This window comes from Agelaius phoeniceus, chromosome 1, assembly GCF_051311805.1.
Source record: "Agelaius phoeniceus isolate bAgePho1 chromosome 1, bAgePho1.hap1, whole genome shotgun sequence".
NCBI lineage: Eukaryota > Metazoa > Chordata > Aves > Passeriformes > Icteridae > Agelaius > Agelaius phoeniceus.
In genome coordinates, this window is record NC_135265.1 from 95,235,637 (window position 1) to 95,250,998 (window position 15,362).

The following is a 15,362-nucleotide window of genomic DNA, read 5'->3' on the forward strand; positions in this document are numbered from 1 at the left end:
CACAAATGGCACCAACTATAATAAATATGAGGAGTGATTCCCAAACCGAAGACTGGCAAATAGTTACCCAGCTGCTACAGAAATAGCAAGATAGATTTTTTTTTTTTTTTTAAAGAAAAGAAATTAAATGAAATGGATATTAGCTGGAAACATCTGTGTTCACCACAGAGCAAAATGCATATTCAGCAGCCAGTTTATTGGCTCTTTAGAGGATGTGAATGGTGCATTGTAAATAATGACACGCCTGTAATAAATTCCCAGTAAAAAAGAGAGGGGGACTGAGCCTGTTCCTCCCACAATTCACATTTCTGGGTCCCTGCTGTGAGTGATGATTCACAGCAGTCACAAATTCCTGTTTTCAAAATGCTATTGTATACTCCAGGGCTTTCATTAAGTTTTACACTAGCAAGGGAAATTTAAAACTTGAGAGAGAGAGAGAGAGGCTCTGTGGTGACATTCATTTAACACTCACTGTACTGCACTGATAGATGTGATAGGAGGGTGCATGTCAGAAATCAGTCTGTGTTGCTTTCTTTAAATGTAAAGAATGGTGCACAAAACCCTGACAGTGTGTAAGAAACAATTCAAAAAAACACCAAAATCGTGACTTGACAGCTTTTGTGTCTTGGAAGTGTATAAAACATTGCATAAATGTATTGGGCTCCAGCATTTAGTTTGTGCTCCTATGGGACAGGCAGCTGTCTTAATTTCCTTCTTGATGCAAGTATATCAGGTCTGTGAGTGCTATGTATAAAAGATGTACTGTTCCAGCCTCACAGCTCCAGGACTGAGCTAGCTGCAAAGAAAGATCTCTTTGCAGAGAATATACCTTTTCCTGTCAAAGCTGGGTATCAAGATGTGCAGATGAATTTTTGCACCCTGACCAGGGAATTCCTAGAACATCATTCTGGTGCATGGAGTTCCAGCATACTCCCTCCACTGGGCCTTTCACCTCCAGGACATGGTTTTATATTCAGTCTACATCATTTCAGCCAAACGGTTGTTCTACAGCTGCAAAGCGCACTAATGAGATGAGTTTTTGGCAGACTCACAAAGTTCTCAGTGCCCAGAGTTACACATGTTGTACACTGTCTGCTGGCTACCTCTGTTTGCACTTAAGGAGGCACTGTAAGATTTTTTTTAGCAGAGAATATATTGCCCAGTAGCTCAAATGTTATACAAGCTTCTTCTCACACCAGCGAATTTGCCATACCCCATTCATTTAGAAAGGAGGCATCCTTATTCTCAGCTAAATTAAGGGCAGATTTTCCAAGAACCAGGGCCAAATTTTGCTCCTACTTTTTTTTCTTTTTAACCCAAGTGCAATTTCATCTTTTCATTGGGACTTCTCAAGCAAAGACAAAATGACTGTGTCTCTCATATGGCCGTGGCATATTTCTCTGCTTCTTTTTGCTCTGAAATTTAAAACCTTCTGTCACAATTTTTAGCTATAATTACTGAGTTCAGAGTTTCACATTGAGAGCTGCACCCAACACAGGTATGAAGACATAAGAGCATGAAATAAAAGCTGTTCAGATCCTGCCTAATAAAAATCTGTAACACTTCATCAACATCACAGGCTTATTAATTTCAGGGTCATTTTAAGAGAGAATTTGCGAAATTTGTGCCATTTTCCACTTTGAAAAAGAGATTGGTGTAAATCTTGGAAACAGACCCATTATATTTAATTAAAACACAAACAGAACTGAAAATGTTTTTGCTTTTCTCTCCCTCACCCTCTGCACTTTTCATTTGCTCAAAAAGTGGGTAAAAGTTTAGTGTGCCTTTTGGTTGCGTCTGAGATTTGCTTTAAAAAAATACATGTAAGGTGGGAAAATACTTGAAACGTTAAATAGTCAACTAATGGCACTTCATTAATTTGCTTTGTTCAGGAGCTGGAGCAGGGAAAATGTACTGCTCTAAAAGCACTGGGCTGCAAGACTTCAGAGCAGAACACACATGATCCTATCCCAGCTCCACATCTCCTTCCTTTCCCGTGCAAATGTCCCTGAGGCTATCCAGCCCTGCATGACAACACTCCCTCTACACCTCACCCCACCCTGAGCCAACATTTTGGGACCCAGCACTGCAGGATTTGCAGCTCCATACCAGTCATTTAATTTTCCAGGGAGTATCACCTCATCCTTCTTGGAGGCTGCTGCCTGCCAGCCAGCTGCCATTTTGTGGAGCGGGGTTGATAGAGCGCGCTGTGGAAGAATCGAGCCCTGCACGCTCTCAGAGAAGGTGCTATTTTTGGTTCTTCTCTTCCTTTTTTTCTCATCTACACTGAGGAAGTACAGCTATTCAAACCGACTGCCTCTGCCTGCTTGAGGTATGGAAAACAATTTTTTTTTCTCTCCGGTGTAGGTGGAATGGCGCAGTGTCACAGAGCTGCTGCCAGCAGGACAATTGTCCCAGGGTCACTGCCCAAGCTCTTGGGATGGGTTTGGTCTGCAGGGCAGTGGGGCAGCAGAGATACTAGATACTTTCTCATGCTACAGCCAAAGGAAGCAACAAGGACAGGCAGAAGCAGATGGGCTTCATTTCTGCAAAATAGTGCTTTTCTTGGGATCTTTTAGCTTGGTTTGTTTGTGAGGTGGATAACTGGAATATCCAAAACGAGTTGGTGTTAAATGTCAGGTTCACTGACAGAAGACCCATTAAGCTGGGTAGGTTAGGTGTGCTGATAGTATTTGTTTTCCCAAATAATATTCATGAGACATGTTTTTAAGAAAGAAAGCTTTTTCTTTGCAAGATCCCTGAGGCAGAATAATGGAAACTGCTTTTTGCCTGCCCTTTATATAATGGAAAAAAATGGATAGGTACATTTTTAGTGGTATGCAGATATTTACACCATGAATCACCAGAATTGACTTTTCCTTGAGCTTCATCATTTTACCGAGATTTTTTTTTTATCTCTAAATTTTGATAGTGGTCCCTCCTTTTCTGTATGACACCATAACAATTAGGTACATCTGAAGCTCTCAAGGACGTAGAGCCCTGCTTTCAATCTGTGGTGGTTGGTGGAAAAATACTTTCAGTTGTGAGTTTTACTGGTCTGAGGAAGCCAAAGCCTGTTGAATGCCATGATGTACTCCAAAACATATTTCCTTGATGTCTATGATAACAGGAGATGATGCAGGTCCAATTGGGAAAGACCATCACTGAAAGTTAAGATGTGAAAACTGGATTTGACAGAGCAAGTATTGTTTGCTAATTTAGCAAATAATTTTCTTGCATAGGCAATGCAATGCAAATACATGTGTGCATTAAGAACCTGGAGAAAATGAATCAATGTTCCTTTCTTCAGAACCTAAGCACTGTTTATATGCCCATTTTAAGCTAAATCATTTTAAATCATCCATTTTTAAAAAACTGCTCAATGTAATAAAAATAGTTTCCAATATTACATTTAATATATTATTGGAATGTATTTCATATAAATAATGCACATATTTTCTCCCAATTCTAGGAATCTTTTTTTCCCTGTCTCAAGGTGACTTTGAGCCTCGTCACTTTATTGCAGACTTCAGAGGTTTTCATCACCCTGTTTGCAAGTACCATTTCAGTGGTTAATCACATCAGGGACAGCTGTCTCTGGGGTGCTCTTTTTGATACTGGGATGGAAAAAGCCTTTAAAGACCATTCCTTTGGTGCTCCAAGCACAAAATCAACCACTGACATATGCCCTGCAGACAGGGGAAGCCAGTAAAATGATATCACAGCTATTAAATGGGTTCAACTATTTTTGTCTTTTTTTTTTCCTATTCCAATAAATTTTTTGGAACCTACCCCACCGTCATTGATTCTACCCCAAGAGAAGGAAGCAGAAAATCAGTCACTGTGAGAGTCTGAAGCATTTCACAGCAAACTGCTTTCACCTCCCAGGAGAAACTGAAATATGTTCCCAAATAGAGGACTCGGAAACTTTTCTCTAAATTGCAAGAATGTGAATTATTCCTGTTGGAGACAGAGCATGAGAGAGAAGTGAGAAGAGTAGCTGCAGTTTCTCATCACAGTCTTATTCTTCCCTTCACCACTTATCAACATGTAAACTTTGTTTTCTCGGGAGTAATGATTTTACAACCACTAGGGACAATAGGAAATGTCAGATAAGAGACTCATTACACATCAAGTAGGCCCAGTCTGACAAGACTGGAACAAAATTCAGGAAGAATGAGTAGAATTTTATATGGTTATGTTTTGCTTAAAAGTGGCCACTAAAGAATAATATAATGTGTTGGATTTTTATTTAAACTCTATGTTCATGGTACTTTTATTTTTTTAAATCTCTTTGTATTGCAACAGAAGGCTGACTGAAAATAGAACTCTGCATTCAGTGCTGCCATCTCTTTTTCACCTTTGAGGATGAAATTCAGATGCAAAGGAAAATTCAGATCTAAACTTTGTGTCTCCTGCTTATCTCTCACTGCATTCCACCACACATTGCAAGAGGAGGTAGCTGGCAACACATATGTACAGCTTTCAGCTATTGTATAATGGATTTTGACACAGGCCACAGTGGTGATGACCTGTGTGAAGTGGACACCTGTTATGAAATCTCATATGATTTTGCAAAGAGCTCATGATAAATGTTGTCAGTACAACAATGAAGCTCTACAGGACATGAATTTGTAATGGATTTCTTGGTGGTGACTATTTGTGCTGGAATATATAGATTGTGAAATGAAATCCAGATGATAGCCAGATTCCTGATTCTGTTCTGCAGTGTCACAAGTCACACAAAAAGAATGAAAAAGGTCCTTGAATTTTGAGCTTTAAAGGACTTTACATCAATGGTAGTGACTGAGGGCACTTTTTGGATGTCACCAGTTTATGTAAATAAAAACTTGCTTGGGACTGTTAACACTGGCTGGGTTGTCCTAGTGATAATTGCCCTGTCCATACTAACCAGTATATACAACAAGGTCCTCATCATCAAAATAAACTTTCTGCCTACCCTGGGATGAAAAGGAAAACATGTAGTTTGCACAGAGAAAACCCAGGTGAACAAAACTGAATAAGAACTATCTTCTTTGCTTCTGTGCTTTTTCCTTCCTGAATGTCTCAGATTCAGCAGACCCCAGCTGAACGTTCAGCTGGTTGATCACCAGAGATTGTATTTTGTGTGTATGCCAGCTCTATGTTCATGACAATTTCAACTGTGCTGGTGTCAAATGAACATGGAAGCCACAGGATCTTAAATGATTGCTGGCAAGGCCTAGAATATTCACCACTTCCCTACTTCATAGCTGATAAAATGAGAAAATTTTATTAAAATAGAGGAGTGTGTACAGCCCTACTCAACATATGAGCAAAGAAAGCGGGGAAAAATGATGCAATGATTCCACAAATTCAAGGACCACAAATGCAAAACTACAAGTAGATCAATATAAGAGTAAGAGAACTAAAGTAAACACAGGGAATGTTTACCACCTCAGGTACTGATTAACTTTGGTCCAGATAACCTGATAATCAGCCTTCTACAGTGAGTTTCACTAGGACTGCTACCCACTTTATTTCAGTGATACGCAGTGTAAGTGTTGTGTGTACAACCCAAATTAAATACCCCAAGCCCCATGTGGTGTGCAGATGCACACAAGACATTGTGATTTCTGTCTCTTATAAAGACGTGGGTTGTGTGGAGAGTTTTTTCAGAGCTTTGGGTAGTCAACTCATTGCATCTCCACCAGTGCTTCTTGTCCTGAGACCAGGATGCAAGTTCCGACAAGAAGCCTACTGCTGAGAAATAAAAGAATGTTTACATTAATTATGTACATTTACATTTTCCTTGTCATATTGTCACAAGCTTTGTTCCAGGGACACTCCATGAGTTCAGAGGAATGGCTTAGCCAGGAGGAGCACTCTGCTGTGGGCTGCTACATACGCTGGGCAGCCTGAACACTATCAGAGGTAAGTCCTCTTGGGTGATATAGAATCATTTTATTTGTAGTTCTTTTGAATTCATTCAATCCAACAGGCAAAACAATGCTTTCTGTGCCATGGTCAGGCCTTAGAGACAGAAGAAAGGCTCAGTGAGACAACAGATACATACAGAAACTGGGCAAATTGTTTACTCTGACCAAAAAGAGTTCAGATACATACAGAAACTGGGCAAATTGTTTACTCTGACCAAAAAGAGTTCAGATACATACAGAACCTGGGCAAATTGTTTACTCTGACCAAAAAGAGTTCAGATACATACATAAACTGGGCAAATTGTTTACTCTGACCAAAAAGAGTTCAGATACATACAGAACCTGGGCAAATTGTTTACTCTGACCAAAAAGAGTTCAGACGGTCAGCTTCCACCCTAGACTTCTAGAGCTTAAGGTTTACTTCTTTCAAAGCATAAAGTCAATAATAATAACAAATACAATAACTCAGCAGAGAACAGTACCTTAGCTGATAATAAATCATACAGCACCTGTCCATTCTCAACCAAATTGGCTCCAGTCTTTGGTATTTCTTTAATTATTTTCTGATGTAAGTTTGGGCTCTTGACTGGATGAAAACAATAAGAAGATTTCTTTCAGTCCTAAAACATCTCCTATTCCAACTAGGTAACTTATCGTCTAGTCAAAGATTATTTGCCTTCAGCTTTGAGTAAAATAAATCATTCACTGTTTTCTGAACATGTAACTGCAAATTCCTTTATTAAAGCTATTTGCTTGCCAGTTGCACTATTACAGATTAATTACTCAATAGCAGTTTTGAAGGTGATGCTTGGTTGAGGATTCACACTCTCACACTGCTGAGTGAAGTCAAACACACGTGGTTGCTTTCAGTCTGGCTTTAGCATATGAGCCACTCTACAAAGGGATCATAAAACAAAGTACAAAGTGACAACCATGGATACCACTGATGTTCCCTGTGAAAAAGAGACAAAGTGAAGGAATGTCTACTGTGGAGAACCAGATGGAGAGGTCCTTATAGATGCTTGGTCTCCTGATTCAGACACATCTGCTTGGGTGGATTTATTGCTCTCCAGCAATGACAGGCTGAACCACAGCTTGCTGGCACCAACATGGGGTCTTTCTACTAACTTCAGAGCATTTGCATTGGATGCTGAAGGTGGATACAAGCCTTCCTACTAACATCACTACATGTAAGGTAGAGAATATATTTGAAGAGCTGAGCCTAGTTGATTTCACAAGATTTAACTTACAAAAAGTATTAACTACTTTTTGATATAGTACTCGGTGGTGTGTTTTTACGACCTTTATTAATTTAAAATCTGAAACTTATAAGCATGTAAATGCAGTACAATAAAAGATAGCATAAAAGATTCATAAGATTGGTAAGATATTTCAAACGAAAGGAGAAATATGGTTTGTGGGTATTATAAACACACAAATTATGATCCAAATTACTTTGTTTAGACCATTCAGGAGTGCAAGAACTTTATTGGGAAGAGAGTTTAGAAGGTTGCATAGGAAAACCTGGTCAGAGCTAGATCTCCTAAGAATTCAACCTGGTAAAATTCATTGATGGGGGGAGAAGATTGTATAAACATTATTAAAGCAGAAGTTTACCACTGCTATGAAATTTCTCAGTGGATAAGGTCATCATATCAGTTCAAATTCCAAAAACCAGTTTTTTCCTGATGGTATGAATAGTATATTTGTTTAATAATGTTATGATGTAGGTTGTAGGGGACTGAACTGGGTGATGTCCAGAGGTCCCTTTCAACCCTAACTATTCTGTGATCCTGTGAACTTCAGTGGCAGCACTCACTCACCCTTGGAAATGATGTAAAAATAGTTACCTCTGTCCTTTTGGAAACTGGAAAACTATCAAAGCAAGAGCTCTTCAGTTTTAGGTTCATCCCACAATACTAAAACCAGTCAGAAAACAAAAAAAAAATTAAGCAGCTATGGTGTTCTGCACTTCTAGTTTATTTTATATTGTGTGTTAATGATCAGTATTATTTACTCACTCCTTTACAGAGAAAGAGAATGAACTGTGTCTTCTGTGTCATTAATCTTTAGAAATACTGCACATGAGCTGTTAAAATATTTAAAAAAATATCTTTTCTAAGTGATATTATTTTGGTGACTGGGATGGAGTTTCAGAGATTTCACTGAAAGCATGATGACAATGTCTCTGAAAGATGCTGAAGTGCATCTCCAAAAGTATTTATGAGCATTTGGGACCGGGATGACACTGCTAAATGCTAGCTTTTTCTTCATTTCTCCTCATTTCACCCATCCAGTCATTAGGAGCAGGCCAGTTTGAGCCATTTGCTTTTTCCTAGAACTAATCTGTACAAGCCACTTGAAGGAGAACTGTCTGAGCTTTCATTTTCAAGAGTGCTCCAGTCATTTGGAAAACACTCACTCCACCATGCTTCTGCATGCAGCAGTGGCCACAGCTCTAAAGAGAAAGCTGTCCACTCTCTAGTGCAGGTAACCTCTTCTGAGCTTGCTGAAATTGCCTCCACACCATACAGTTGATGCATTAAGTCCATTTTACACAAGACATGCTCTTCTATTGACAGTTTGATAGTACAGTATACTAAAATAACTTTGCAGAGATTTATACTTAACCTCACCAATCCCTGTTGTCTCTGCTAAGGAACAAGAATAAAATCTCCATAGCTATCATTCTCCAGGAGCTTTTTCTAACCCTTTCAAGCATCTAGACCTTCTTTGATGAAAGAGGCATTGCCTGCATTCCCCACTTAGCCATGCACACACACTCTTCACTACATGTTAGTTTGATGGTTGCTGGCCCATGCAGAGAGCAGAAAGCACCTGATGCTTTCAGAATATGAACAGCAAACTTCCCACCTTCCACATCACCCTCAGAGAACTGCAAGAACAGTGAATCACTATTTGTCTTCAGAGACCTTGTGGGTGCATTGTGTAGAGGGAGGCTTTAGAAGCAGGTAGTCTTTTCACTTTCAGATTAATTTCCAAATAACTAGCTGAGGAGGAAACAGCTGTCAGCAGCTATGAAATGAGGAGAGAAGAGACCAAGAAACATGAGCACAATTTTGCACACATTCCAAGAAGTAGGACATATAAGACCTGTGTGAGGTTGGACAAGGTAATGAGGTTTTGCTACAGACTGTCTGATAGCTGGTTTCCAGGTCTGATGTTCACAGGAACACAGAATGATTAAAAAGCATTTGTGCTTACAATTGAAGTCCTAGCTGCTCTTGACATCCAGCAATGAAGAATGGCAGAGCTATGACTGTTGGTAACATCCCAATATTTCCAACAAGAATAGAAACTTTAAGGAGACTGGAAAATACCATCTATGAACACAAGACAGAGTCAATGATACCTTCTGTTTCCAGACACATACATAAAGTGGATAATAATCAACTTTGGCCAAAGTTCCCACCTAAACTTTACTATTGTGTTGGTCTGTCCTAATACATTACAAATATAATACACAAGAAAAAAAATAAACAACAAAATATAGGCATTTCTTGCCACTGGGTCTTAGCTCCAGTTTTCAGCTGGTGCATATCTTATACTGCAAAATTCAATGTTTTTTGCTTTTGTAAGATCTTAATATGTCTTGCTGTCTTCACAGGTCTCAGCTCTCACCTTGTAAATGTATGTGCTACACCTACCTTTACATTCCCATGTGTATCCACAGAGTACAGTCAAGCTGCAGTAAAGCACATTTGCAAGTAAGGAAGAGTTACTTTCCAGGGGCACTGTCTGTGACAAAGAACCAATGCAACAAACAGATCATGCAGGACAACTTTCCAGGACACTGAATTCCTCAAATTTGATGCTTTTACAGTAAGACACAAGCTAAAGATCTCCCTCAAATTTCCAGGCATTTGAACAGTCCTGCAAAGTTCAATGAGTCTCAGTGCAAGCAAGGAAGATCCCTACACCCTATATTTTTCCTTAGTAACTCAGGTCTTGCCCTTCAATTATTATGAATAGGTTTATTGAGTAGAAAGCAAACATACCCAGGCTTTGCATAACAAATGCAAAGGTATGGCTGTTGCTCCCTGTGTTTTCCAGACTCAGGCCAAATCCTGACCACTTCACATGGCTATACGTATGCTGAAGCTCTCTGAGTCAAATGGGCCCTCATGACAGACTAGGATGGCACATGTGTATTGTGGTTGATAAAAAGGGACTAAATTCTTGATGTGACAGGGTAAAAGTGGGGGAAGAGCAAAGACAGTAATGTGGGAGCATGTCTTTGAAAGCATTTTCCTATTGCAGAAGACCCCAGTACAAAGGTTTATTCTCCCTCCCCCTACAATTCCGAGCCAGGTACCTGGGTCCTTCTTAGCACCCCAGATTTTTGTGCGTCGAGTGCAACTGCCTTGCTGTGACACCATGGCAGGCTGTCTCTCATCAGCCCCTGCTGTGATACTCCTAACGCTTTCACTCCAGGGAGTGCTTCCCTGCTTGATGCTGCTAGCAGATTAAAGCTGTTCTAATTTCCCATCCTAAGCCAAATAGATGCATAAGCAAGCTGTTGGATTGTTTCGCTACGAGTGCCGAACGCCATCAGCCTGCTCCCCGCTCCCCCCACCTCTGCGCTCATAATGGTGGACATTTGCAAGTAAAATGTGGGGTGGAGGCCAGAGGTGAGGTTAAGACACAGGATAGACAAGGAAGAGTTCCAGGAATATTTTTCTGCCAAACCCTATTTTTCAAGGTACTCTCCTGACTTCTATCTCTATGTTAGTGTCAGGAGATGACTTGAAAATTAGGAAGTCTTTCTCTAGGATCAGAAAAGTCATCAAGATTCATTGGATCAGAAGAGTCTTTAAGATCCAATGTTTTTCAGAAATAGGCTGAATGAGCTCAGTAAAGATTAGATGCCAGTCCAAAAATACAGTGCAATACAATTTATTTTTATATGCCATCCTTCACACAAAGTACCACAAAACACTTTAGAGAGATGGGGAGATAATGCTTTACAGAGTTAGGTACAGCAACTCCCAGACAGGAAGAAAAGGAAAATGACATATGGAAATAGAGCAGAGTAAAAGGGAAAGCTGAAATTTAGAAGCAGTAAAGATGCAAGTTAGTATCCTCATGGATGAGTCCCTGCAAAAGGACTGCAGAAGAATTCAGAGTCAGAGGAGGAGAATGATAAGTGGAAATAAGTGTCGAAAAACAGGCTAGAAAACATGGAACAAAACTAGAAACACTTTCACTCTGCAACATCTGGTAAGAGAAAGCAATATAGAGGTATGCCTGGCTGTCATTATAGCAGCTAAACAATTTTTAAAATAATCTAACGTTACTGATAAACCTACCCATTTTGGCTGCCCATATGAATTAGGCCCAGAAAGAGTTTCACACACACACACACACACACACACACACACACACACACACACAGAGATCTCCTCTTGCCTCCAAAATTGGTCCATCTGTGGTATGAGGATTTTATGATGCCTGAACACTTCAGGGGCATTACAGTCATTTCAGGGAAGCTGCTAACCAAATTGCATGGAGATGGCTTTGTCTGGGACAGAAGGAAGAAATACTTGCAGGCACACAAACATGCATGTACACACATGCACAAACTTTACATAAGAATCCCTTTAAAAATACATTACCAGGTTAAATTTTAAACTGTGCTTGATGACTCTGAAATAAATTGAAGGGCTTGAGGGTATTTATTTGTTGCAGGGGAGAGAGAAGCAGAAGCTGTGCGTGTGTAACTATTCCCTTTCCCAGAGGATCTCTGTAGCCGGCTGGAAGATGAAAAGACTCAGGCTGCAGATGAGTCAGAAATGGGGAAAGGAAAATTTTCAAAAATAGGATAAAAAATATGCTTAATCTATTTTGTGTTGCTGTGATTTTTTCACTGCTGGCCTTGGCGGGCTTTTCTGGCTGTAAGAGACCTGATTATTGTTTGTGAGAGCTCAGGAATGGCACTGCAGCGTGCGCGCAGCGCAGCCTGCACCGCCTGGATAGCAGAGGCACTGGGCAGTGGGTTATCGCATGCCTTGCATCATTCAAGCCCTGCTGCAGTCATATGTCATTATGCATACTTAGTCCAAAGACGGGAAGCTGGAGAAGTCGCCAATGCTGCTGCTGCTGCTACAGAACATCCCAGCAGCCAGTCCCTGGTGAAAGGTAGTCAGATAGTTCTGTTACAAACCTCAGCTTTTTTCAGGGCTTCTTTTGTTTTCATAGTCCAGCTAGAAATGTGCTGCAGCATACAGTGTGTCAGTGTGAAAATATGGGGCCTATCTGTGCTGTTATGTAGCTGAATATAGCCACTGATTCCAGTTCCCATGTCCCTAGCCAGATTATGCCATTTTGGCTCATGTGTTTAATCCTTTAGGCTTATGATTGGTATTGTTCTGAGAGAAATATGTCCACCCCAGTGTTTTCTCTTGGTGAGTTTTCTCTTCTTCACAAACCTGCTCTCTGATGAGATATCTGTCTTAGTCTTGTCACTGTAAATCCAGAACAATTCCCCCAATTTACTAAAGAAACTTCAGTTATTACCACAGCACCACAGTTTCTCTCTCTGTCTTTTTTTCTTCATCATAACTTGTAGCTAAGATGGTTAAGTTGAAAACATGTGAAAAAGAGAGATGATTTTTTGGTGCAAGATGGTTTTAGGCTCTAGCCCAGTAAAGACTACATGGAATACTACACATAGTATATCCAGGGTATATGGGATACTCACCAGTGCAAGTTCATGGGACAATCACTGACAGATATACACTATTATAGCAAGGTCATGGATTAAAAGGCAACTTTAGGATGATGAGTGAGAATCTGTCTGGGAACTGCTCATGTGCCTTTCAACAAAGTTGTGATTTGTTTTATTAGCTTTATATTCAATTTGTTTCTCACGGTCTCATGAGGGATCAGATGTTGCCCCCGTTTCAACGGTGAGGGAATGTGCTCCTCCTACAGACAGTTCTCTTGGAAAACTCATGTCAAGAGAGAAGTGAGGCTTCTTCCCTGTCTCCTTGCCCAGGACTTGCAGAATTAATGGCAGGACACTTGACTGGTCTTAGTGATACAAACTGACCTTGTGGGATGTGCTCTAGGATGACCCTGCTTTTTCAGGGTGTTTGGAACACTTGGCACTGTGGCACCTTCAGCCTTACCCATCCTGTGATCCTCTGGCCTGAACTCAGCTTCAGCAAGCTGGCTGCCAGGGAAAGAAAGAGAATATTTGGACTTGACATATCACTCCAGTGCATCACACTCCCTCATTCCTGTGTGGCACACTGCTTCTGGGAAAAGGCTTTAGACAGAAAACTTTCTAAATGTTACTGCATCTCTTATATGCAATGTTTAGAACCTCACAGTTCCTGTTTGACCGTGGCAGAATCCTGCAAGGTCCTCCAATGTCTAGCATGAATCATGGCTTGTGATTCATGCTAGACATTGGGAGGATCATCCCAAGTCACATCCAGGCCTGCAGTTACAGCACACAGAGCAAGAACAACAGAGCACAATTTGTCAGTGTTACATTATTGAATATTAGTGCCGATGTTTCTGGTTGTGTCGTGCCTGGCTTTGTCTAGCCCTTGCTGCTGGACCAAAGGCAGCAGCTGTGCTGTTTCACCCCAGAGATACCTTTGGCTGGCTGGGTGCTGCAGCTGGGCACTCAGAACAAATCCAGGCAAAGTAGGAACTCAGTTTACCTTTGGTGGAAAAGGTTCAGGCGACGGTGAAGAGAAAAGGAGCGGGTTCTATCATAGAGACTTAATCCAGAGTTTTATTTCAGCATGGTAGACCTCTGAATGGGGTAACAGCTCACAATAGACCTCCCGACCACATGGTCTCGTGTCCTTTTAAGCCCCGGGGACAGGGGGTGGGACAGGTGAGGGCCAACCAGGTGTGAGGAGGAGAAGGCTCAAGGATACAGACACTTGGACAGGCCAATGAGCCCAGACCTGAGGGAATCTGCCAACCACATGACACCTTGCTGGAATGTTAAGATTGATGGACAGCTCTTAGGCAGGAGGGCAAAAGGGGGATGGGAAAGGTTGGCGCACCTGAGGGGGTTGGGTTAGGTGAAACAGGAAATCACACTGCAACATTACATGAATGTTCACTCAAACAGGATGAAAATCCAAATTCCGCTGCCAGGGAAGATCATACTGTGAAGTACAGAGAACCAAATAACTATCTGCCTCTCACAACCCCTCTGTGTGGCCTACCAGATGTTCAACACAAGCTCCCAAAGCACAGCATGAAGAAACAACAGCATTTGCCTGAGAGATGAAAAGCAGAGATGAACATACCTTCAGACAATGAGGGGAAACCCTTTTCACATTTCTCTTCCTAGTAGGCTAAGTAGGCTAAGGGCTCAGGATGTTGACCTCCCCTTCCCGTAAGGAGGACCTCAAATTCTACAAAAGGTCAGCTATGAGTTTCAAGACTGAGTTCCCTAGTCAGCAGGAATGTCCCTTTAAGTGCCATTTCCTGTGGCATTTTTCTCTGCTGAAGCTTAGAAAGATCCTGACTCGCTTGCTCCCTTTGTTGTCCCATTTCAGGGGGTTTATATGCACCCTGCTGACAATTTCCCATGTCAGGGGGACTCTGCTAAGACTAGGGTGCATACTAGAATAGGGCTACAGCATACTGACCCTTCCGTGTCATTTAAGACTTGAGCTAGGTTGATACAATGTGAGAATCTGACCATAGAAAAATAACCAAAATACAAACAGAAAGTTGCTAGAGTAAAGCTATAAAAAACATTACAGGAAGAAATACTGAGATGTGGGGTGGCAGAGGGGTAGAGGGAGATGAAGAGCTTTAGGGTGCTGTGAAGCCCAGTATGGATATGCTACATTAATTCAGAGGAGTTTTCTGCAGGAAGATGACAACCGGACTAAAGAGCAGTCACCGGCATTACACTAGCAATGGCTTTGGCTCTGTGAATCCCATAGGATTGGACCCTGTGACAATTTGCTTCTTACTTTGTGGGCCTCCAGATTGGTGTGCTAAGTGAAATAAGGTGCAGCATTCTTTTAAAGATAAAAGGACTTGTTCAAATTTTACATAATCGTAGAATTATTCTTTACAGTGGATTTACATAGACATTGTCAGTGGGGAATTCTCTCAGCAGCTTCAATTACTGTATTTTCGTGTGCATTGTCTGATAGGAGAGGTGCTGGATCTCAAATACCTGCTTACCTGATTAATGTGGATTATTCATCCCATTGTAATTACCTGTGAATTTTAGGGTAGCAAACATGTGAGAAGAATTTGTATAAAAGCCGCAGGATTGTTGAAAGGCACATATTTCCCAAGAATCCCTGTATGCAGGCTGACACATTTCATTCCTTATGGTGATACTCTCTGCGTTACAGCATTTGACTTGATGTAAATGTGATAGTGCTAAGTAACACTGACATGCAGCAGTGAAATGCACTGAAGAACCACTAG

General features: G+C 41.0%; 1 long non-coding RNA gene across 1 annotated transcript in view; it reads left to right on the forward strand.

Moving 5' to 3' along the window:
* The first annotated feature begins 1,943 nt into the window (after positions 1–1,943).
* Positions 1,944–15,362, forward strand: part of LOC143695921 (uncharacterized) — a 51,447-nt gene continuing 38,028 nt past the window's right edge. Inside the window, exons 1-2 of the long non-coding RNA XR_013185375.1 lie at positions 1,944–2,332; positions 5,810–5,913. This is a non-coding gene — a long non-coding RNA (uncharacterized LOC143695921). The remainder of the gene's footprint in view (positions 2,333–5,809; positions 5,914–15,362) is intronic.